The following is a 24596-nucleotide window of genomic DNA, read 5'->3' as shown; positions in this document are numbered from 1 at the left end:
GAGGCAGACAATGTCAGAGTCCAGGAAAGCTCAAAATGAACGTGAGGACAGGAGGGATGCGTGAGAGGATAGATGGCTGGAGCAACAGGAGAGGTGGCAGCAGTGTGATGAGAGGAGGCTGGATGCAATGCTGAGGCTACTGGAGGATCAAACTGATATGCTCCGGCATATGGTTGAGGTGCAGAAAAGGCACAGACTGCCACTTCAGCCCCTGTGTAATCAATCGCCCTCCTCCCCAAGTTCCATAGCCTCTCACCCAGACACCCAAGAACACGGGGGAGAAGGAGGGTTCTCCTGGCACCCAACCGCTCCACCCCAGAGGACTGCCCAAGCAACAAAACTTATTGAATGCCAGCCTTCTGAAGTGCAGTGTGGCCTTGTCCTTCCCTCCTCCCCTTCTCCCCAACCACACCCAGTGGGCCTCCCCCCATGATGTGTGATGAATTAATAAAGAATGCATGAATTTGAAACAACAATGACTTTATTGCCTCTGCAAATGGTGATTGAAGGGGATGGGCGGTTGGCTTACATGAAAGCAGAGTGAACCAAGGGGGCGGATTTTCATCAAGGAGAAACAAACAGAACTGTCACACCGTAGCCTGGTCGGCCATGAAACTCCATGCTTGCTGTGGTATGGTGTCTGCAGGAGAGCAGAGTTGCAGGGGAAGCGGTGGTTGGATGACTAGTTTTGCAGACCTACTGCACCATCTGCTGCCAGGACACAACAGCTGAGTGGGCTGCACGCTTGCTGAGGTATGGTGAGACAAGAGCAGCCGAGCAGAGTTGCAGCGGAAGCGGCAGATGACGACGGTCATATAGAGGACCTGCGAGGTGAATTCATAGCACTCAATTACGACGGTTTGCAGCCCTACTGCACCGTCTGCTGAAAGCAGTACGGCGCCCGCACGGAAAAAAGGCAAGAAACGATTGTCTGCCGTTGCTTTCACGGAGGGAGGGAAGACTGACGACATGTACCCAAAACCACCCGCGACAATGTTTTTGCTTCATCAGGCATTGGGATCTCAACCCAGAATTCCAATGGGCAGCGGAGACTGTGGGAACTGTGGGATAGCTATCCACAGTGCAACGCTCCGAAAGTCGACGCTAGCCGCGGTACTGTGGACGCACTCCGATGACTTAATGCGCTTAGTGGGGATGCACACAATCGACTGTATAAAATCGCTTCCTAAAAATAGACTTCTATAAATTCGACCTAATTTTGTAGTGTGGACATACCCTTGGTGTGAAAGCTTTTCCATTACAAGGCCAATCCATATTTTACTATCCCACATCACATTTTTCAAATAATTTTCAACACAGAGTCTAGCTGCTAATGATAAAAAATAAATTTATTTGTTGTTCTGTTTAAAATATAGATAGTTTTCTGGAGCATTAAGTAAGCAGGTCAGGTGATCTCTAGAAAGCTGGCATTTCATAATGAGAAATCTCTCTAATAACTTTGTCAAAAAAGTCTAATTCCTGGACACAGCCAGAACATGTACAAGTATGTTCCTCTTAAGTTCCAGTTCTAGTGTCAAATTCTCCCTTCAATTACACCTTTGCTATCCCACTGAGGACAATGAATGTAATTCTTTCCTTATGTGTTCTTGCTCAAGTTTATGGCCTGACAGTGCTTAATGTATAATAACAGCAATTTTTTTACATTCATAACTGATGCCTCAAGCCCAGAGGTGCTGGGGCTAAGCCCTGGCACAAAGTAAGCACTGTGGCCTGGGAGATATAGAGTCTGCCGGTGGCCTGTGGCCCTATCGGTGGATTTAGGGTGGGTGGGTAATTCCATTAATCACAGAGAATCCCAATTATTCTGGCTTTGTCTATGGAACAGGTGTGGGGTGACTTTGTGGCTGCAGATTGCACCTGAAGAGGCAGCCCTTCTTTAAGCCAAACTCCTATAGATTTCAGTTGGAGCTGTGTCGGAGTAAGGGGAGGAGTATTAGGCCCATAGTTTGAAGAGTCTGTGTGTGTGTGTGTGTGTGCGGGGGGAGATTGGTTGAAGGATTGGTAAAGGGAATAAACAACCAAAATACACAATAAAGGAAGTTAATTTTCTACTCTACATTTTTATGATTTCTGTGTTGGGATAGACTTATAATGTACTGTTTCTCCTACATCAAATCATACATGCACGATGGCTTTGTTAAAAATGAAAAGACAGAACACCTGTCTGTCATGGAAGGTGCTCAGCTAGTATGGTGATGATGGGCAGGAGTACAAAACTCTAAGCTAGACAGACACAGGCAGTGATTGTCCCCTCCTGTGGCAAAACCTTGTCAGAGGTAGAAAAATCCTTTAGAAACATGGAGTTTCTCTGCTTTACAAGGGAAGGGTTTTCAGTCACTTACTGCATGCAAGGGCCTGAGACACAGAACCCCATAGAGCCCTAGGCTCCATGAAGAATCCAGCTTGTAAATCCACAGATGCTGGGATGGTCGAGCGGAATGTCCATAGCTACCTGGTATTCTCTGAGCCCGCCTAGCAACATAGCTTCATCAGGGGCTATGCTGTCTTTAATACTGTCTTAACGGAACTTTCAAACCAGTAGTGCCCACACTTACCATATACCATCTACTGCTCCTCCACATACTGCCGCCATGCACACTTCCACCAACTTTAATGCCCCTATGCCAATGCAAGAAGAGGGGAGCATACCATAGGCTAGGGGTGGGCAAACATTTTGGCCTGAGGGCCACATCTGGGTAGGGAAATTGCCTGGTGGGCCATGAATGTTCACAAAATTGGGATTGGGGTTGGGGTTCAGGAGAGGGTGAGGGCTCTGGCTTGGGGATGTGGGCTCTGGGGTGGGGCCAGAAATGAGGAGTTCAGGGTGTGGAAGGGGGCTCTGGGCTGGGGCAGAGGGTTGGGGTGCGGGATGGCGTGAGGGCTCTGTCCATCCAGAATATAAGTGGATGATTTAAATAAAATTGGGTTTGCCAGCACTGATTTATAGTGTATTTCCACAGCACTTTTTATTTATTTATTTTAAATAAAGCTCTTTTTGTTACTTCCTGACAAGTATTTCACATCTGTCCTTGCCAGCAGTAGCTATGGAAAAGGAAAAAAAAAACATGGTTTTTATAAATTGAGCTTTTTAACATTAAATTATTGCATTACATGACTTTTTCTGAGGGAAAGGGAGGAAGGAGTGGAGCAAGTGTGGGGGAATGGATCTCTGTCTCCCTCCAAAGGCTCCAAATAAAAGTGTCTTGAATTGGGACTCCTTGGCAGAATGAAGGAGGGGAGTAGAAGATAAATTAAACAACAAAGTCACAGAAAGAGAGGTTCCCTTCAGACTTTTGAAGGTGTTTATATCTGTAGCCAAGGCTTCATGCCTGATTCTGAAAAGCACTTAAGCACATGCTTAAATTCAATTCCAAGGAGGAATTTGGACTGAGAGAGACACACTGGACTAGATTCACAAAGGGTCTTCTGTGCCTAATTAATACTTTAGGCACCTGTGTCCCAGAATCAGGCCCTGCTTGGATTCACAAAGCTCCCACTCAGCTGCTGCCAAACCCTGTAGGTGCCTAGTCTCACTTGGCTTGTAAGTTTTCCCTAGGTGCCTATGTTTCTGCCTATGCATGCACACTGCTACGTCACTTTTGGTGTCTAGTTCTCAAAAAACTCTGGGTGATGAGGGAAGATAGGCATTCATCCACCTAACTCACCTTCTGGGTCTGATTTGGTGAGCAGAAACTTTTTTGGTGCTTGTCTCCCACCATTCATTGTAAAGAAAGCCTGAATGCCTAACTCAGGCATTATGACAGGTTTCAGAGTAGCAGCCATGTTAGTCTGTATTCGCAAAAAGAAAAGGAGTACTTGTGGCACCTTAGAGACTAACACATTTATTTGAGCATAAGCTTTCGTGAGCTAGAGCTCACTTCATCGGATGCATCTGATGAAGTGAGCTGTAGCTCATGAAAGCTTATGCTCAAATAAATTGGTTAGTCTCTAAGGTGCCACAAGTCCTCCTTTTCTTTTTTCGGGCATTATGAATCCCAGTGATATACTAGGTGCCTAAGTTCCTTTGTGAATCTAGCCCACTGGGTCACCCCTGAATACTCCTCTGAGCACAGCCCTTCAGTGTAGGCCTTAAGCCACAATCTAGACCATAATCATAATTCTTTCCTGTTTCATGATAATATACCTGCACATCAATAATGGAGTGAAAAAATTGGAAAGGATTGTTCAGGATGCTTGTTTGCCCTCACCTGCTTATAATTCTGCTTTTGTCATTTTCTCTGCTTATCAGCACAGTTTGGCAGTGATATGGACCCCTTGCATTATTTTCTTGATTGAATCATTCTAAACAAGCTTAAATGGTTTTATTGTTTTATGTCATAATTAAAAAAAAACAAACAACCACCTTGCTTTCAAGTCTGATAATGCAAGACACATTAAAGAAATCCCTTAGTTTAGTAAAATTCACTGGTTGAGAAATTACAGCGTCACCACTATTTTTTTTACTTTTATTTTTCCTAACTAAATTAGATCTTGCTGCTAGAAAATGTAGTTTGGATATTTTTATAAGCAAACATTTTATATGTAATTTATGTGTTGTGCACCTGAATTTGAGTATAAGCTTCAGTGGCAGTTGTTCTGTATTTAAAAACACATTTCGACTCTGGCAATTTTGTAAATGATGGCTTATAACAAAAGTGACTGTGTGCTTTTGTGAAGCTGAAATTATTTTAATTATAAAATAGCTAAAGAGAGTTCTGCATTGGAATCACTAACAGTCTTCTCTAAGAAGTTTGAGTTCTGAGTCACATAAACATACAAGGCTTGATTCTCATGTACACTAATTGCCCCTGACACAGTTCTGGTAATGCAAAAGGGCCTTCATGGTGCTGGGTAGATGTGGTCATATTTTTTTTCCAATGAAACTTTTTTTTCAACAAATAAGGGCTTTTCCAAATAAAAAGAAAATGTTCATGGATTTTTTTGACAATGTTCTAGATTTTAACTGAGAAACTGGAAACCAAATATGTTCTATTTTCAGGATAAATTTACAATTTGGTCTAGAAGAAAACTTCAAAAATTTTTTTTTCATAATTTTCTGCAAACAAATTGGCTTTTTTGACTAGCTCTATCTTCCTTTCAAGGAACTAATGCTGCTATATAACTGCTGTCTTTTGGGGGACACAATATTTTTCATTTGTCACTTTCTGACGCCCTTTACATAATGTCTAAAAGAAACGCTTCTGCTCATGAATGTGAGACATTACTTTTTATCATTGTTTTATGATCCCTAATATGAATGACAGCTCAGTTGGTCCAAACTCAGATTTTAAGGGCAGTTGAGTTCTGTGTGGATATGACAGTGGATATATACATATTGATTCTGGCTTCTCTCTCCTGATGAAGTGCTGGACTTCTCAGCAGTGTTGTTAGGAACAAAGAACATAGGCCATTCTTACATGATTGGGGGACTCCATCCTGGGAAGTATTGATTCTGAAAACAACTTTGAGATCATAGTGGATCTTAGTGCAACACTGTGGCCAAAAGGACTAATGTGGTCCTTGGATGTATAAACATGAAAATGTCACATAAAGGAGGGAGGTTATAGTACTTCCTATTTTTGGCACTGGTGTGACTGCTGCTGGAATATTGTGTCCAGTTCTGGTGTCCACAATTCATGAAGGATGTTGATAAATTGGGGAGAATTCAGAGAAGAGCCACGAGAATGATTAAAGGATTGGAAATACATGCTTATAGTGAAAGCCTAAAGGAACTCAATCTATATGTCTTAACAAAGAGAAAGTCAAAGGGTGACTTGATTATAGTCTAAAAGTACTTAATGGGGGAGAAAAAAATTGATAATGGGATCTTCAGTCTAGTAGACAAAGGTATAGCAAGATCTAGTGTCTGGTGAAGCTAGACAACTCCAGGCTGGAAATAAGGCATGAAGATAATTATAATTGAAATAACTTGTTAAATGTAGTGGTGGATTCTCCATCACTGGCAATTTTTAAATCAAGATTGGATTTTTTTTTAAATAAAGATATCCTCTATTTTAAAGAGGAATTCTCTCTCTCATGCATATGGTATCTGCAGAGCAACATTCTGTAAGATGCAAATGTAGCCCATTAATTCATTTCAAGACTGTGTTGGACCAGAAAAAGTAGGTTTATTTTGTTGCTTTTTTGACCTGGAGGTTGATGGTCAACATTAATTTGCCAGTTTGAAGATGTTGGTCATGGTTTCTCACTTAACAGGATGGACTGCGTGAGGGCTGTCATCTTCCACCCCAATCAGGAATTAATTCAGCTAAGTTGTATGGCTCATGTTAGATGATCACTGTGGTCCCTTCTGGCCTTAGAAGCTATGAAAATCCATGTCCTTTGCTTCTCTGTAGTTTCTAATCAGCTTGGCTAAGTGACTACTTTTAGACCATGACATGCTATTGTCTGACTGTTTAATGGAACTATAACAATTATTGGGCTGTCACCTCCTCCGCAACTCCCGTAGTGCTACAAGGCAGAGGATTTCAAGACTCTGATATCTGTTCTACTTTGATTCAGTTTTGGGGAAGAGATAGAGAACCAGATTCCCATTTAAAGGATAAAGGAACTAAAGTGAATGTGAATATAATTTACTCCTATTTCAAGGACCCTTCATATTGCCAGAATGGGGTAAAGTGGTCCTGGTATAAATAAGAATCTGATCCTGTGTCTTTTATCTATAGGCTCTTATACCTAATGCAGATTCATTTTTCTGTGCATGCAAAATTGTAGCTACAGTTGCAGAGGATATTTTAAAATAGACATGACACCATGTACAGTGATCTCAGCATCCATCATAACTTTATACATTGTACAGTGAAGGGAACATAAGGAATGTAGTCCAACTAAAGCAAAAATGTCTCTTAATTGCACTCTTTTCAGAGGTAGTGTTTCAACTTAAAATTACACTATTACACTTTTTGCTGTTATTTTGCGGTGAAGCTGTAATAGGTGTACTTTACAGTTGGTGGAACCAGACTTTCACACCAAAGCTACCATGCCACATCTTTATCTCAGCCTGAAAGCACTGTAATTCCATGCCTCTTAATTTTTTAAAGTAAATCTAAACTGAGATGTATATGAACTCTTGTTTGAGATATTTTCAAATAAAAAGGATTTATTCCAAACTGCTGAGGTGGTTAATCCACTTATATTGGGTTTTGCAGCTAAGCTTTTGTATTCCTACTCATTTGCCTGTTCTCCTAATGTACGCTCTCATCAAATAGTTACATATGCTATTCTAGTATTCAATAACTGCTTTTCCTTTTTTTAAAGTACTCTTCTTCTGAGTGTCCAACTACCTCTGCTGGTCAGAAAGTTAGGGGGTAGGTGATGGTTCTGCCTTTGTCCTTCCTTGCCAACATGATCCCATGTGGAGCATCTCCAGTAGAAACCCAGTGGGTTAAGATAAATGAGAAAAAGGCACTCTTATTCCACAATAGGAGTGTCCACATGGAGAGCTAATGCAGAATATTTTTTCTGTAATAGCTATTCTGGTCAACTTCCCCATGTTGACAAGCCCAAAGTGTAACCAATGCTGTGATGTCTGTGAGTCTGTGATGCAGTGATGTCTGTGAGACTGCAGAGAGCCTGGAATAGCTTACAAAGGTCTGAGCTGCCTCATTCATTCCCATGTAATGTAAACTCAGATTTCTAGTGATGATCATTTAAATGTCAGCATTGTTAACTACTTTGTTCATCCTGTAAGAAAGGAGAGGGCAGGTTGCAACTCTGCACAATGTACTGTGAGTGATGTGTCATTTTAGTGCCAAAAGTGGAAGGGATTTGAGAGATACCAGCATTTTTTTCTTCAGTCATTTGGATCAGTGCCTTCACTTTTATTTTTCCACCTAATCAAGCCTAATAGAGTTTATGAGCATATTCTAGCCCTGTTGATAGAGAGCCTTTACAATCATATATTGGACATCTGCATAATCTACCATGAGCAGCACCTCATTTTGATAATTTACATGGATGGAATTTATTTTGTGGGTGGAGCTTGGGAGATTACCACCATCCACCATCTCTTTCCCCCCAGTTTGATCCTTGTCTGCAAGAGTTGGATATCCTATTCATGCCAAAGGTATATGTAATAAATTTTCAAAGAATGTTAAAAAATAGAAGAGGAGTCAAAGAGGAGCTACAAAAATATTCAAAGTCTGGAAAGTAAACTTCAGACTAAGAGACTTATGGAGTTCAATCTATTTTATTTATCAAAAAAAAAAGTTAAGGGACAACTTGATCATGGTTTATAAATACTTACAAAGGGAGACACTATCTAATAATGGGGCTCTTTAAGCTAGCAGACAGAGGCATAACAAGACCTAGTGGCCTTAAGCTGAAGCTAGTAAATATTCATATTGGAAATAAGACACAACTTTTAAAAGAGACAGTAATTAACCATTGGAACAGATTACCAAGGGAAGTGATTAATTCATTATCACTTGGAGCCTCAGAGACAAGACTGGATGTCTTTCTAAAAGATATGCTCTAGTTGTCCCACAAGTTATTGGGCTCAATAGTGTTCACTTCTGTTGTAGAGAAGTATAATGCCTTTCTCTGCAGGATTTACTGTTGAAATTCTATGGCTTGTGTTATGCAGGAAATCAGACTAGATGACCATGGCCTATGTTGTACAGGATGGCCCCTTTTGGTCCTAAAATCTATGCATCTTCATAAGAACCAACTTCTCATGGGACAGAATAATTGGTAGGCATATGGGAGGGAGGGATTCACACACTGTAAAGGGTAATGTAACTTAGGGTATGTCTACACTGCATTCTGAGGTGCAATTGTGTAACACTGACAGACCCTGGTCATTCGTGGCTGGGATCAAACCTGGGACCTCTGGAGTTTAATGCATGAGACTCTACTGCATGAACTAAAAGACGCATCTCTCTTAGTCAACACTGTAGCAGGGTCATCAATCTCTAGCTGCCACTAGAGGGGGACAGAGTGCCACACCAAACAGGCATGGGTATTGCAGCATGAGTAGGTACATCCATGCTAACTTTAATCTCTCTAGCATTACAAACAACTTCAGTGAAGGCATGGTGTCATGGATTCCTGTGCAGGCTAGGAACCTGAGTACATAAGAAAACCATAGATGGGTTTCTATAGCTTGTGCTGAAGGCCATTGAATCTTCACTGTTATTTTTAGCCACAGTACCTGGATTAAAGCTAGTGAGGGTATGTCTATGTGAGCTGCAATCACACCTTTTATTGCAGTATAGATAGCCCTGAGTCCCTACTCAGAGCAGTGGGGGAAAGCAGCAAAGGACTGGTCTTCTGAAGCACAGTTCTTTCCCTGAGCTCCTCCTGGGTTGGTGCAGCTGCAGTTTAATGGCTCAGTCTAGCTCTCAGAAGACCAATAATTGCCCTAAGATGCAATTCCTGTTATGCCTTATTGCAGTTATGCAATAGAGTTTATACATGCATTAACAGGAGAAAAACGTTATTCTGTTGACTGATGTGTGTCACTGATTATACATTCATAACATGTATATCTTAAAAGTATTTTATATGTGAATGTAGTGGGATTGCCATTTACCGAGTGCCACCCTTCTGGCCAGAGCTGCCTCTCCAGTGCCCTTGCACTGTTCTCCTCCCCCGCCTACCCTGTCTTCAGGGCCCCTTGGGAACTCCCCACAGTCTTTCTCGGAATTACCAAAAATCACTACCTGGGGCTGGATTAATAGCTGAAAGCAGTTCAAAATAGTCCTCAAGGTCCTCAAAATAAAGTCCACTACAGTAGCACAAATGTTCATATTCACCTCTGGCTCTCCTGATGCACATGGAGCAATTACTCTGTCTCAGACTGTTCTTCATGGAGCTATGGCTACTGTCCTTCCCAGTGGGCTCTCAGCCTTCTGGCTCTATCTTCCTTCACCCTGTCAGTGGGCTTCCTCTTCTGAGAGAGAGGGAAGTACGATGGATCCATACTATCCTCCTTCAGAGAGCTTCCCCCTGATTGTTTGGGAGAGAGGGGAGCTCAGCCACACTCTACACTACAGGGTTCTTAGTCCCAGGCCCTTAAAGGGACAGTGTCCTGGTTTTCCTATGCAGCTATTCATTCCTCAGGACCGCTTCCACTCTTCCTGCTACAAGGTCATTTCCCAGGGCCTTTGTTACTTCCGAAGTCCCTGGGGTCTTCTGGTTCTTTCTAGTCTTAAAGGGCTAGGGTACCCCGTTTCAGTGCAAGCAGTAAAATCCATGCAGTTAATGAACACTGGACATGGGTGTCATCATTGATAGAAAAAACAAAAATTTCCAGTTTTGGATAGAAACCTGAGATAATTTTTTTAAAATGTTAGATTGTTTGGGTTTGTTTTCTGAGGTAAGCTTACCAATCTGACAATGAAAAATCACTTATCTTTGCAATTTCTAGGGGTTTCGTGTTTTCACTTTTTAGAACTGAAAGATTTTAGAGACGCTGGAAACCTACTATACTGACATATTTGTTCAATTTGATTCTTCGCAATAGGTTAAACAAAGTGGCATTAAGGTGTCTTTTTAACATTTCCAGTACTAGTAACAGTAAAATAATGCATATACACGATAAATTTTAAGCTTAAAATCATTGAGCCATATTCTGTTGTTTTACATATGATGAGTAAGCCGAACTGAAGACTAAAGGACTCAAAGTACTACTCAGTGTGGATTAAGGGTGGTGCCTTGATTTTTCTTCTGACACTTTAGCGCCATATTGAATAAATCTGATTATCAGTATTGACCTGGTGATTGTTACATATTTTCTGCTTCATGAATCACTTTACACCAGGTTTGCCGCTCTTACTTACTCTGAATAATACCTTACTTCATTAGTTAGTTGTATAGTATTACTAAGCTTGAATAAGGGTTGCAGAATCTGGCCCTTTTAGTATTTCTTTAAATAGAAGTTCTTGAAGAAAGGCAATGCTCATATACTTGCAACATAGAAGCATGAATTGAAATGATCCATTCAGTCTAGCTCATTTATTCTGAAATGCTATCTATTTCCCAAGTTATAGTTTTGTCTCTTACTTGATACTGCCTATGTGCTCCAACAAGTGCCTCAAGGCGTTCAGTTTTGCTTCCATGGTATGTACCAGATGGCTTTCTCAAAGTAACAATTATCAGCCTAGATTCACTAATGGCTATCCAGCAGCATGCTCATTCAGCTATCTGAAGTTAAGTGGAACCCATTAGTTCTACCATCTTGCAATGACTTCTATCTTTCATTCAGTTCTAAAATATGTTTTCTTACCATTTTTGCTTGCCATCCCCAGTCCTTCACACTGCTTATTTTTCAGCTCTGCAGTTACCAGTAAAACAGACAGACATTTCTCCAGAGTCCTGTGTTGTCATAAGAAGAGCCAACATGAAATTTAGAACCATCCAAAAAGAAAACTAGCAGCCAGCAACATAGACAGTAAAATATACATGTTTCCATACATTCACCTTAATCTTTTTAGGTATAATTGTGATGTTATTGACATATAAGGTAGATAGAAAGCTGGCTAGATCATCAGGCTCAACGGGTAATGATCAATGGCTCCATGTCTAATTGGCAGACGGTATCAAGCAGAGTGTCCCACGGGTTGGCCCTGGGGCCAGTTTTCTTCAATATCTTCATTAATGATTTGGAGGATGGTGTGGACTGCACCCTCAGCAAGTTTGCAGATGACACTAAACTGAGAGGAGTGGTAGATACACTGGAGGGTAGGGTTAGGATACAGAGGGACCTAGCAACTTAGAGGATTGGGCCAAAAGAAATATGATGAGGTTCAAGAAGGACAAGTGCAGAGTCCTGCACTAAGGACGGAAAAATCCTATGCACTGCTACAGACTAGGGACCAAGTGGCTAGGCAGCAGTTCTGCAGAAAAGGACCTAGGGGTTACAGTGGACAAGAAGCTGGATATGAGTCTACTGTGTGCCCATGTTGCCAAGAAGGCCAACGGCATTTTGGGCTGTATAAGTAGGAGCATTGCCAGCAGACCGAGAGACTTGATCATTCCCCTCTATTCAGCATTGGAGAGGCCTCATCTGGAGTAGTGTGTCCAGTTTGGGGTCCCACACTACAAGAAGGATGTGGAAAAATTGGAAAGAGTCCAGTGGAGGACAACAAAAATGATTAGGGGGCTGGGGCACATGACTTATGAGAAGAGACTGAGGGAACTGGGATTATTTAGTCTGCAGAAGAGAAGAATGAGGGGGGATTTGATAGCTGCTTTCTACTACCTGAAGTGGGGTTCCAAAGAGGATGGATCTAGACTGTTCTCAGTGGTAGCAGATGACAGAACAAGGAGTAATGGTCTCAAGTTGCAGTGGGGGAGGTTTAGGTTGGATATTAGGCAACACCTTTTCACTAGGAGGGTGGTGAAGCAGTGGCATGGGTTACCTAGGGAGGTGGTGGAATCTCCTTCCTTTGAGGTTTTTAAGGTCAGGCTTGACAAAGCCGTGTCTGGGATGATTTAGTTGGGGATTGGTCCTGCTTTGAGCAGGAGGTTGGACAAGATGACCTCCTGAGGTCACTTCCACCCCTGATATTCTGTGAACTGTGACCATTCATTAGATCAATAGATCATTGTTGCAACCAGGGTCCTATGGTTGCACCAGGTCTTGTACAGAGGAGGTCAAGTGGGGTGTCTGTGGAAGGTTATAGTTTGCTGGTTATGATTATGTTGTCTGTATGGTTTCAGAGTAGCAGCTGTGTTAGTCTGTATTCACAAAAAGAAAAGGAGTACTAGTGGCACCTTAGAGACTAATCAATGTATTTGAGCATAAGCTTTCGTGAGCTACAGCTCACTTCATCGGATGCATTCAGTGGAAAATACAGTGAGGAGATTCATATACACACAGAACATGAAAAAATGGGTGTTATCATACACATTGTAAGGAGAGTGATCACTTAAAACTATTTCCCCATTTTTATTTCCCCCACTCCCACCCCCCACTGCTCCTCAGACGTTCCTGTTAACTGCTGGCAATGGCCCACCTTGATTATCACTACAAAAGGTTTTCTTCCCCCTCCCCGCTCTCTAGTAATAGCTCATCTTAAGTGATCACTCTCCTTACAATGTGTATGATAACACCCATTTTTTCATGTTCTGTGTGTATATAAATCTCCTCACTGTATTTTCCACTGAATGCATCCAATGAAGTGAGCTGTAGCTCACGAAAGCTTATGCTCAAATAAATTGGTTAGTCTCTAAGGTGCCACTAGTACTTCTTTTCTTTTTGTCTGTATGGTGTATATAATATTTGTTTTTGAAGTTATGAATATTGGCTATGTACTTGTATCTAAATGTGTTTGATTCTAAGTAGCCTCAGTGAAGCATTTGGTCAGCTTCTTGGGAAAGGACTATTCTCAGTAAGTGCCCAATCAAGAATCACTTAACTGACAATGGACTTTGGGGACACCAATCCAAATCTGAGTTTTCCTTGGAATGTTCAGACTAACATGTAAACAATGGCGTCGGCCTGCAAAAAGCTGAATAGTTCATGGACATGTGACTTGCCCAGGTGGCTACAAACTCCATCTTGTTGCTGTGATTTTGCACAGAAGAACAAGAGAGAGAATATAAAAGGCCCTAGAAGCCTCTCTATTTTGGTCTTCAGCTGGCTCAAGAGATGGCCTCTCCACCCCAAAGAGATGCCTGAAAGAAACTGGAACAAAGGACAGTAACTACAGGGGTGTAAGTGATTGCTGGACCCAGACTAGGAAGGAGTCCAGTCTCTGAAATAAGCTTATTGGAATATCTCTGGGGGTGAGATTTCATCTGTAATCCGTTCTTACTGTATTAGGCTTAGACTTGCGTGTTTTGTTGTATTTTGTTGGTAACTTACTTTGTTCTGTCTGTTATTTATTTAAACCACTTAAATCCTACTTTATATACTTAATAAAATCACTTTTTGCTTATTATTTAACCCAGAGTAAGTAATTAATACCTGGGGGAGGAAAGAGCTGTGTATATCTCTCTATCAGTGTTATAGAGGTTGGACAACTTATGAGTTTACCCTGTATAAGCTTTATATAGAGTAAAACAGATTTATTTGGGGTCTCGGCTCCCAGAAAGACTGAATAGTGGGTGCTGGGAAAGTCTCTGTTAACTAAAAAGCCCCTGAGCTGAGTGGATCTCAGTTTCAGTGAACTAAGGGGGGGCGTGGCCCAAACTCTTGGTCTGTACTGTAGTTGACTGCAAAAAGAAAGGGAGTACTTGTGGCACCTTAGAGACTAACCAGTTTATTTGAGCATAAGCTTTCGTGAGCTACAGCTCACTTCATCGGATGCATACTGTGGAAAGTGTAGAAGATCTTATTATATACACACAAAGCATGAAAAAATACCTCCTCCCACCCCACTCTCCTGCTGGTAATAGCTTATCTAAAGTGATCACTCTCCTTACAATGTGTATGATAATCAAGTTGGGCCATTTCCAGCACAAATCCAGGTTTTCTCACCCCCCTCCCCCCACACACAAACTCACTCTCCTGCTGGTAATAGCTTATCTAAAGTGACCACTCTCCTTACAATGTGTATGATAATCAAGGTGGGCCATTTCCAACACAAATCCAGGTTTTCTCACCCCCCCCCCCCACACACAAACTCACTCTCCTGCTGGTAATAGCTTATCCAAAGTGACCACTCTCCTTACATTGTGTATGATAATCAAGGTGGGCCATTTCCAGCACAAATCCAGGGTTTAACAAGAACATCGGGGGCGGGGGAGGGGGGGAGGAAAAAACAAGGGGAAATAGGCTACCTTGCATAATGACTAAGCCACTCCCAGTCTCTATTCAAGCCTAAGTTAATTGTATCCAATTTGCAAATGAATTCCAATCCAATCCACCCCGTCCCCGATGTTCTTGTTAAACCCTGGATTTGTGCTGGAAATGGCCCACCTTGATTATCATACACAATGTAAGGAGAGTGGTCACTTTGGATAAGCTATTACCAGCAGGAGAGTGAGTTTGTGTGTGTGTGTGGGGGGGTGAGAAAACCTGGATTTGTGCTGGAAATGGCCCAACTTGATTATCATACACATTGTAAGGAGAGTGATCACTTTAGATAAGCTATTACCAGCAGGAGAGTGGGGTGGGAGGAGGTATTTTTTCATGCTTTGTGTGTATATAATAAGATCTTCTACACTTTCCACAGTATGCATCCGATGAAGTGAGCTGTAGCTCACGAAAGCTTATGCTCAAATAAATTGGTTAGTCTCTAAGGTGCCACAAGTACTCCTTTTCTTTTTGCGAATACAGACTAACTCGGCTGTTACTCTGAAACCTGTGGTTGACTGGAGTGTCTTACTGAGCAAGACAGGAGTGGAGGGAAACCTTCTCTGACAGGGGGTTTGTTCTCAGTGGTATCCCAGCACATCTAGTGATAGTCTTGAGGGAGTTTCTGTGACTGAACTGTAACAATAATACTGAGAGTTTTGCTCAATTAATGCTAGAGCATATATTTATAGCATAAATAGATTAGTCTAAAAGATGAAACTGCAGCACTTTTCCACAAAAGGAATAAAATAATCTTTTCAGACTACTAATTATTCCTTGCTTCCTCTACTAACAGCCTCAGCATCCACATTGCACCTCTTAATTCCTTTGCCAGAATCCATTGCATGTCTTTTTTTCTGGCCTCCTCTTTCTGTGCTCCTTCTGTGTATTAATAGAAAAATGCTAAGACATTCAACTGTGGAGAAACACAGATTATATTACTTAGCGAGAGAGAGGAGTTCAGATTTTGCAGTGGGCTGCTAGGCATTGTGCATTTCTTTCAAACTGAGGAGAAAACAAAGCCATTTATAGCACTGATCCAATGTCCATCTCCTACAGCTTTTTACTGAGTTAAACAGCATTAACCGACTCTCCAATAATATGCTACTACTCCCAAACCCTCTTCTTTTTTAATAAAGGAGATAGATTAGGTCTTTTCTTCTTTATCATCTTTTCAGATGGCCTTTCCATTTTTGCCCCTAATTCAGTAACTCACGTGCTTGAGTGCTTTGACTTGGGGTCTTAGTGATCATTTTTGGTTACCAGCTACAATTCCTGATTGTACATAGAGCTCTTCTTAGTTCTCAAGCTCCAGTATTCTGTTTTCTTCTATTTTGTCTCTTTTTGTCTCCATCTTGGACAGCCAGGAGACTGGAAAATCTGGATGGTGAAGCTGCAAATAGTATCCCAACAATCACGATTCCTATCTTTTTAAGTCCAGGGGTATTATCCACAATGATTGGCTACTCGTTAGTAGCTTTTGTCAATGTCCAGTTCTATTCGATGTCAAGTCTGTAAATTTTCCAGTTGTCTGTTCTATATACTGTCAGCATCTCCTCTACTTGACTGTTCCATTGGTATTTTATCTCCTGTAGTCCTCCAAGCTTTGTTTAAGCCACTGTCATCTTGGGTATCTTGCCAAACTTTTAGGAGACACAGATATCCAGATCGTCTTTTATGGTTTGCAGTGAATAAATTTTGTGATATCATTTCAAAGTCTTCTGTAGGAGAGAAATAGATAACTACCTCTAGAGTATTATAGCTTTTTACCCAGTTCCAGTAATTCTACATTTTATGAATAGCATAAAGCTTTCTCTTTACAAATTATTCCCATCTCCAACACAGGAATTTGCATCTACCTCATAGTCAGTCTTTTACTGGTATGTGTGCACTCTTATTTTGATTTTCTGTGTGAAGTTATTTTGGTATTTTTCCTTGATGACTTTTGCCCCTCTTTCCTCCTTAATCTACATAATGGTTTAAGGATTGATTTCTTATTTTCTCAACCCAAGCTGTATTGTAAATGCAATTTGGAACCAGAGTGAACTGGGTCACAAAATAATTAAATAGTAGTACATATTTCTGTAGTAACTTTTCATATTTTTAGAAATATAGCGAATTGGTGAGTAATATTAGAGGTATTTTTTTTTAAATTCAGAGTTGGATAATAAGTCTGAATCCTTATATAGAAGTTCTGGGTGCCCAAGTAATGCAGGATAATGCCCTAAGAATGTAAGTTATTTAGACAATTCTCAGTCTAAAAATAAATAAATACCCTTGCCCCCCAATCCATTTCCTCCATGTGTCCATCCTATTGAGAACACAAAGTCCTCTTGGTAATTTCTGTGCTGCTCTAACAATGATATGTAAACAAATTCACACACTTAAACAAACACTCTTGCTAAATGAGGCTGGCTAAGATTTCCAAAACTGGGTGTCTAAAGTTATGGTTCTAAATCCATATTTAAATTGAAGCAATGGCCCAATCTCCAAAAGTGCTGAGCACCCAGCATTCCCACTGAAGCTTGAGGCATGCTCAACATACTTGAAATCAAGACACTCAGGCCTGGTCTACACACAGTTAACTATGTTGATTAATTATACTTTTACAACTGGTAGTGTAGATGCAACTATATGGGTATCCCCCTTTAACAGAATACTTATTCCCCTTCCCATACAGAAATAGCTAGGCTGGTGCTCATACAAGTATAAGTTTTCCCATGGAGGGCAGGGGGGTGTTGTTCTGCTTTAAGTATGCTGATAAAATTAAACCAGTAGAACTTTCTAGTATAGAGAAGGCCTGTTTTAAATCCTAGTCAACACAAGGTTTTATTTAGATGCCTAAATATGGATTAGGAGCCTAATTTAAGACATTCACTTTTGAAAATCATGTCTATATATTGTTGTTTGGATTTAGGAGATGAAATAATTATTTCAGAATTATAGAAATAGGCAGAAGACTATACATTTCATGAAATGTCAAGATAGTAGTGAAAAAAAGTTTTTAAAATCCTTAAGGATATGCTGAAATTTAACTCTAACATCATGAACCAAGAGAAAACCAAAGTTGTTTTCTAAATTAAAAAAAAAACTGTCAACAATTTAGTAGTTTTATAGTGGGTTTACTAAACTTTAGAACATTGATGCTCTAAGATTAAACTAAGATATAGGACATTTTTGGTGGGTTTATAGTGAATTTAATGAAACATGAAACATGCTAATGATGTTCATAATGATAATTGATAATGTTCTTAGAATAGATAATCTCATAATGAAGGCATCAAAACCTACTGCAAATTTTTTTGCCCCCTGTAAAATGGAGGTAAGACTCATCAGTTACTTTTTTGTATGTAATTTTAAATGATGATACAACAAAAGTAAATGTTCTCATCCAAATTCTAATGAAGTCAGATATCTGTTAAGTTGGATATGATGCTGCAGCTGCTTTATTTCCAATTGCTGGGTGTTGGGCTTTTTAATAATGAATCTACCCTCATTGGCTGCAGCTCTTACTTCCTGAATCTTTCCATGCTACTTTAGTTTTGTTCTGTCCTTCATATTTGTCCCTTTTCTAAATTTGATTACTGATGGATTTTCACCTCCAGGTCATCTGAAAAAAGTTATAAACCTAGTGTTCAGAGTGCAGCGGGAGACTTGTTTGGGGTTTTGAGTTTAGTTGGTCAAAAAAACATCTGGAGACCACAATAGAATCCTGAATTAAGCTACAATACCAGGAAGCATCACTGTTTCAAGACTTGTAGTTACAGAAACTGTTTTGTAGAAAATTTAGGCGCTTTCTGCGGACCTCCCGTGATCTGCAGATTATAGTTTGAGAGCTACTGTCTTGAAGGATTGGTAACGACCGACAAACTTTTCTTTAGGTCACTGGAGGTGTGTAAGGGAACACAATAGTTGACTCCATAACAAGAATCATACATAATATATGGTAATACCAACTCAGATTATGCATCTGGGCACAATTACAATTTGGACAAAAGATTTGGCCTGGGGATTGTCAAAGAAGCCTAAGAGAATTAGGCACCTAACTCACTTCAGAACTCACTGGTCATCTACAAAATGGGTTGAAAGGAGGGTGGATAGCCACTTCTTTACCATTACCTCCCACCTCCTCAGGATCCACCAAAGGGCTCTCCTATTTTCATCTAGGGTGCATGAACCAGGAAAGATGTGGAGGAAAAGAGGGAGGGCCTGAGGCTAGGGAACACACTATCCATTTCCTTGCCCAGTTATAAATTCTTTGTACATATCTTTTGTGCAAAACCCCTTCTTTATGGAGGAACTCTGCCTCCTTAAGATATTGAGTGGGGAGATTTTGGGGGAAGCTCCCACGGGCAAACATTGCAGGAGAAACCATGACACCAAAAATCCACTCTGAGGGAAAAGCAATTACTATAAAAATTGCAGCCGGATTTACATAAGAGTCCACCCCTTCCAGGGTAGTAAAATCCAAATAAAAGCTCCTCCTGGGTGCAACTCAGTTCCTCCCACTCTCTTATCGAGCACCAACTCTCAGGGATGCTCTCCCTGGAGTCCTTTCACCTGTCTCTGTCCTCTCCTCTGACCCAAACCTTTCTGCAGAACACCCAAATACCACATCAATTTCTTCTCTCCCTGTGAGCTTTTCCAAAGCTTTCTAAAGGGCAAGGTACTCCCCATCAGGTAGTACAGCCACAGTTGAGAAGCAGCTAATCATTATCAGGTGGGGCTGGACCCATCTACTCCTTAAAGGGCCAGTGATTCTGTGACAGTTCCATTTTGATTATCCAGCATCACAAAGTACCATTATGTGAACCTCTGATTATTCATAGACACTAAAGTCAGAAGGGACCATTATGATCATCTAGTCCAACCTCCTGCACAACGCAGGCCACAGAATCTCATTCACCCACTCCTGCGAAAAACCTCACCTATGTCTGAGCTATTGAAGTCCTCAAATCGTGGTTTAAAGATTTCAAGGAGCGGAGAATCCTCCAGCAAGTGACCCGTGCCCCATGCTACAGAGGAAGGTGAAAAACTTCCAGGGCCTCTTCCAATCTGCCCTGGAGGAAAATTCCTTCCCAACCCCAAAAAGGGCAATCAACTAAACCCTGAGCATATGGGCAAGATTCACCAGCCAGATACTACAGAAAATTCCTTCCTGGGTAACTCAGATCCCACCCCATCTAACATCCCATCACAGGCCATTGGGCCTATTTACCATGAATATTTAAAGATCAATTAATTACCAAAATCATGTTATCCCATCATACCATCTCCTCCATAAACTTATTGAGTTTAATCTTAAAGCCAGATAGGTCTTTTGCCCACTGCTTCCCTTTGTGTTGTTTCTTCCCCCTTGAATGTCACCTGCTGTCCCAGTGTTGCATGTGAGTCAGTTTGTACATACAGTGGTATCCTTTAGAGTTGGTACATAGTAACAATTGATACCAAATGTTATTGACAGTCACAGGCCTTTATAGAAGTTAATTATTGGACAAGAACCATGAAAAATCAATTTGTATGCAACTCACCTTTAATCGTGTGGTACCCCAAGACTCAGGAAAGGACACTGTTTTTTTCTGCAGTCATTACAGTAATTATTACGATTGTTGAAATATTGGAGACTATTTTGCTCAAATATTTCTTTATTTTGCTCAAACCTCCTAGGCAAGGCTGCTGGGGTACTATTGATGCCTTTGGCTTAGTTTCTTTTGAAACTCCCACCCAAAATATCATTTATAGCTAGGCTCAACGAAATTCAATTTTATTTTTTTAAATAATTTTGTTGGATAATATCTGTTTATTTTTAAGCATTTTTAAAATTTTTATCAACTTACATTTTCATAATTGTGGAAAATTATGGGTTTAAAACACTTTGTTTAGCGATTAAAATTTTCACACTTGTGGGAAACTGTAGGGGAATCAGACAATAATTAAAGATACTAAATGTTGAGATTCAAAATATCAACATCATAGGTCAAAATATACAAAGTAACTATCCTTCAGTCAAACTCTATGTTCTCAAGCAGCATTTTTCTTACTTTTGCCTCTCTGTAAACTTCAATGATTATTGAGGGAAATATTTTTTGTTGTTGCTTTGTCCGTGTGCAGTGAAATCATCATTTACTGACATTTATCAATAAAAATCCAGTCCTTCCAAGCCTAGTGATAGCAGAGAAAGAAAGGCAACTATTACCTCTGTCTTTGACAATCCTGATGTTGTCACAATAGTATGTTCTGTATCCTCCCATCCTCCCCCCACAAAATTATTCTCAGCTCTTGTCAAGCCTGGAGCCTTTTGGCATGTCTACCTGCATTAGCGCATACCACCTGGGTATAAATTCTAGTGTGCACCAGTGTGTCATACATGAACTATCTGTGTGGCCCCTGCTGGGATGCACTAAAAGTTTCCTAGTGCACATTAAAGTAGTACTGTTAGGGAGTGGACTATGGCAATGCAAACAAGCAAAATGTTAGTGTGCACCAGCAGAGTCCACATGGGCAGTTTGTGTGCAACATGCTGGTGCACGTTAGAATTTACACCGCAGTGCGCACTGCACACCATGTAGAGTGATTAACACAGCTGCCCTTGCCCTGGCCCTACCCCACCTCTGCTAAGAAAAATCCTCTTGCAGCCTCACTTCATTATTTCCATGGGCTTTTCCTCTTCAGGAACCCTCCCACTGCCTCCACATCCTAATGAACTTCTAGTTAACCTCTTTCCCCCATTATTGCCTGATAAGAGTCTTTTCAACAATCCAATAAATACAGGTGAAATGAAAACCAAGGCCAAGATTTTCAAAAGTGACTTGTGATTTTAGTTGCCTCAGTTTCGGCTACCCAGCTGGAGACAACCTACTGGGCTGATTTTCTGAATGAGCTAAGCAGTGCACCTCTCCAGAGCCCTTCTTGAAAAGCAAGCAACTTAATGGCTCCAATTTTGCACCCAGAATCACCAGTCCCTTTAAAAAGATTGTGTTTACTATACTTGTAATGTATTCATTTGGCTACCTTGATCCAAAGTAAATACATACAAATAGAATTCTAATAGTGCCAATAGCTTGGTCCAAGGAATGATTTGACAAATGGGTTCAGCCTAGCCAAAGGAGCCTCTGAATAAAAATAGCATATATACATTTATTTGTGGAATATTGTTTCATTTACAACAATTCCATATGACACTGGTGATGGTTAGTAATCCAAGTAACTCACCATGGTAACCCCATCTTTGCTTAGAAGAAGACTGCACACACAGCCCCACCTGGCTAAAGTCAGTGAGCATACAGGGTGAATAATCACCACCTACTGGTTTCGAGCAATCCATACTGTTAGCAGTATCAAAGCCCAAGAAACTGGGGCATTTCACAGGCTGGCACTTTGACTGCATGTTATTTTTTCCCCCGCCAATGTCAACCACTACATGTTTTGTTTTATGCAAGTAAAGATCTTAAATTCAGTGTCTCAAGAAGACAAAAACAAACTACACTAACTCAGTTATATAAGACACAAATTACTACTACTAGGAAGCCAGTGTTCAGCTTTTCTGGACAGCATCTCAAGTAAAGGCTCATATTTTCCCCAATGAAATGGCAGAAATAATGATCTGACATTTGGCTTTTGTGATTAGGGCCCTTCTAGCTAAAATGCCATAATTTTCACATTGTAAATATTAAATCTAGAAAACAATGTTTCAATAACTTAAGGTGGTGGCATTAACTGAGAAAAAACAGGGAGTTCAAAGTTAATGCTTACAGTCTTTAATTCCTGTCCCAGTGAATCTCTCAATATTTTTGGCACGTCTATGATTTATATATGTAATGACAAAATCCCTTTTTATTACTTGGCATGGACTGCTGCTGCTAGTCCACCTCTCTACTGCATCTCTCAGGATATTTCCCAGATACCTATCCTCAATCAGGTCTTTGAGTTCATTTAGAGGAAAAGTCCTCTGATTAATTAACCTAGAGAGTAACAGCTAAATAGTTTTTTTTAAAGGGCTAGATTGGGACTTTACATCCTGCCATTTGGGGTGGCATCTAGCTGCACCACTCCAGGAACAGTGCAGTGAACAAACTGCAACTGAGTCACAGATGCTCAGACAGTCACACAACCCTTGACTTCCTCATTGTTACTGGCAGGGTTGAGGAGGGAGAATAATTTGCTACAGCATATGCTACGGTAGTCAGCATATTACCCCTCATGCAGCACTGCTGGCTGACACCTTGTGGGCAGAGCCAAAGCTCCATTCTTCTCTGCCTAGTCCCAGCCACATACACAGAGGCAAGTGGTAGCTTCACAGTCTGTTGTCCCCTGGTGTGTGCGCAGGGGAGTGGAGGATCCAGGCAGGTCACTCCAGCTCTTATTTATTCCTGCCCCCACAACTCTTAATCGACACTCCATTATCCTAAGGGCAAGTCACAACTTTGTATGTTTTTAGTAGGGCCTCTATCCTGCAAACAAGTTTAACTGCTTTGCTACATCCGAGCCTTACTGCTGGGTATAGTGTATGGTGGTAAGCAGTGTATCTCCCAGTGTTTGCACAACTGGGCTATGTGTAGGTATATGCGTAAAAATTCAGTCTTGCAAAACTGTCATGAATATTCATAAGCCAAAGAATCACAAAGTCTACTCAAATATCCTTTACCACAATAAAGAGAGAGAAAAATGCTTACCTGGGTGAATGAACTTGTACAATACTGATTGTATATGTAAGTGTGCTCAGTGGTATATGTAAATGGGGGTGAAAGTGAGTCATGTCACATGTAAAGCATGTGGCTGAAATATGCCACAACTCCATCTCAATATTATCAAAACCTCAAAATATTAAATCTCTTACATCTATCCTTAAAAATATTTCAAACACTGAAAATGTCCATAAAAGTGCACAGGTCAAAATGAAGAGCCCACAGTACCATTACAAATGTTTTACAAGGGACTAAACATGAGGTTATGTGTTTGTTTTTGAATTGCAGACCTCTAGTGGAAATGGAGAAACTGTAATTGACTGAACCATTGAAAATCAGAGCTTCAAACTTGTTTTACGGAAAGCTCTAACATTTTGTGAATGTAATAGCTGAAATCAAAATGTTAAGGATACTTAGAAGATACATAGCATTTTCCATCTTCTCTGTTCTCTACAAATATTAGCTGCTTAATCAATCCTCAACACTCATGTTAGGGTGGTAGTTATCACTTACAAATTGGGAAAATGTGGCAAAGAGATAAAGCGATAATCAAAAGAGAGTGGCAATGAGAGTGCTTATTAATTATTTCTACAGCACCATAGTTATTCATGGCTCTTATGAGAAGAAAGAGGAGGATCCTTCACTTCCTCTCCTTTCTGTACCCTTTTCTTTTCCCATTTTCTCGTTCACTGTATTTTCTGTGTGAGCAGCGTTAAAGAACAAGAGGTATATTAGGTTATCTTGGCTGCCTTAGTAAACTACAAAATGTAAATACCTAAATGAAAAATACAAATGCTACAACTCAGACACACCTGTAGAATCTGAGGACAAGGAATTTTGGTGTAAGTGAGAGGAAGGTGACATTGGCCATTCAAAGGAAAAAAGCTAAAAGAACTCATGAGAGAACTAACACCTTTGTCTCAAATGTGATAATCTTGTACCTATGGCTAAATCTAGGAGAGTTGTTCATGACAAACCCGAGGATAAATTTGTTCAAGTTGTTGCAGAATCACAGGATAAGATTTTTTTTTGAAGACTAATCCTCTTAAGTTAGCTTCATTAATTAAAGAATCTGTCAGCTTTGGTTATTTCAGTAAAGTAACAGAGGAGGTAATCTATTCATTAAT

The 24596-nt window shown here is 40.5% G+C and overlaps 1 long non-coding RNA gene across 1 annotated transcript; it reads right to left on the bottom strand.

Moving 5' to 3' along the window:
• Positions 1 to 438: 438 nt before the first annotated feature.
• On the bottom strand, positions 439 to 15354 carry LOC122462181. Its single transcript, XR_006284590.1, has 4 exons — positions 15344 to 15354; positions 7012 to 7016; positions 2474 to 2481; positions 439 to 615 (listed from the first exon to the last, which is right to left on the bottom strand). It is a non-coding gene; the product is annotated as an uncharacterized LOC122462181 (long non-coding RNA).
• Between the last annotated feature and the right edge of the window lie 9242 nt (positions 15355 to 24596).

Source organism: Chelonia mydas, chromosome 1 (genome assembly GCF_015237465.2).
Source record: "Chelonia mydas isolate rCheMyd1 chromosome 1, rCheMyd1.pri.v2, whole genome shotgun sequence".
Classification (NCBI taxonomy): Eukaryota; Metazoa; Chordata; order Testudines; family Cheloniidae; genus Chelonia; species Chelonia mydas.
The sequence above is the reverse complement of the archived record's forward strand: the minus strand, read 5'-3'. Positions and strand labels throughout refer to the sequence as shown.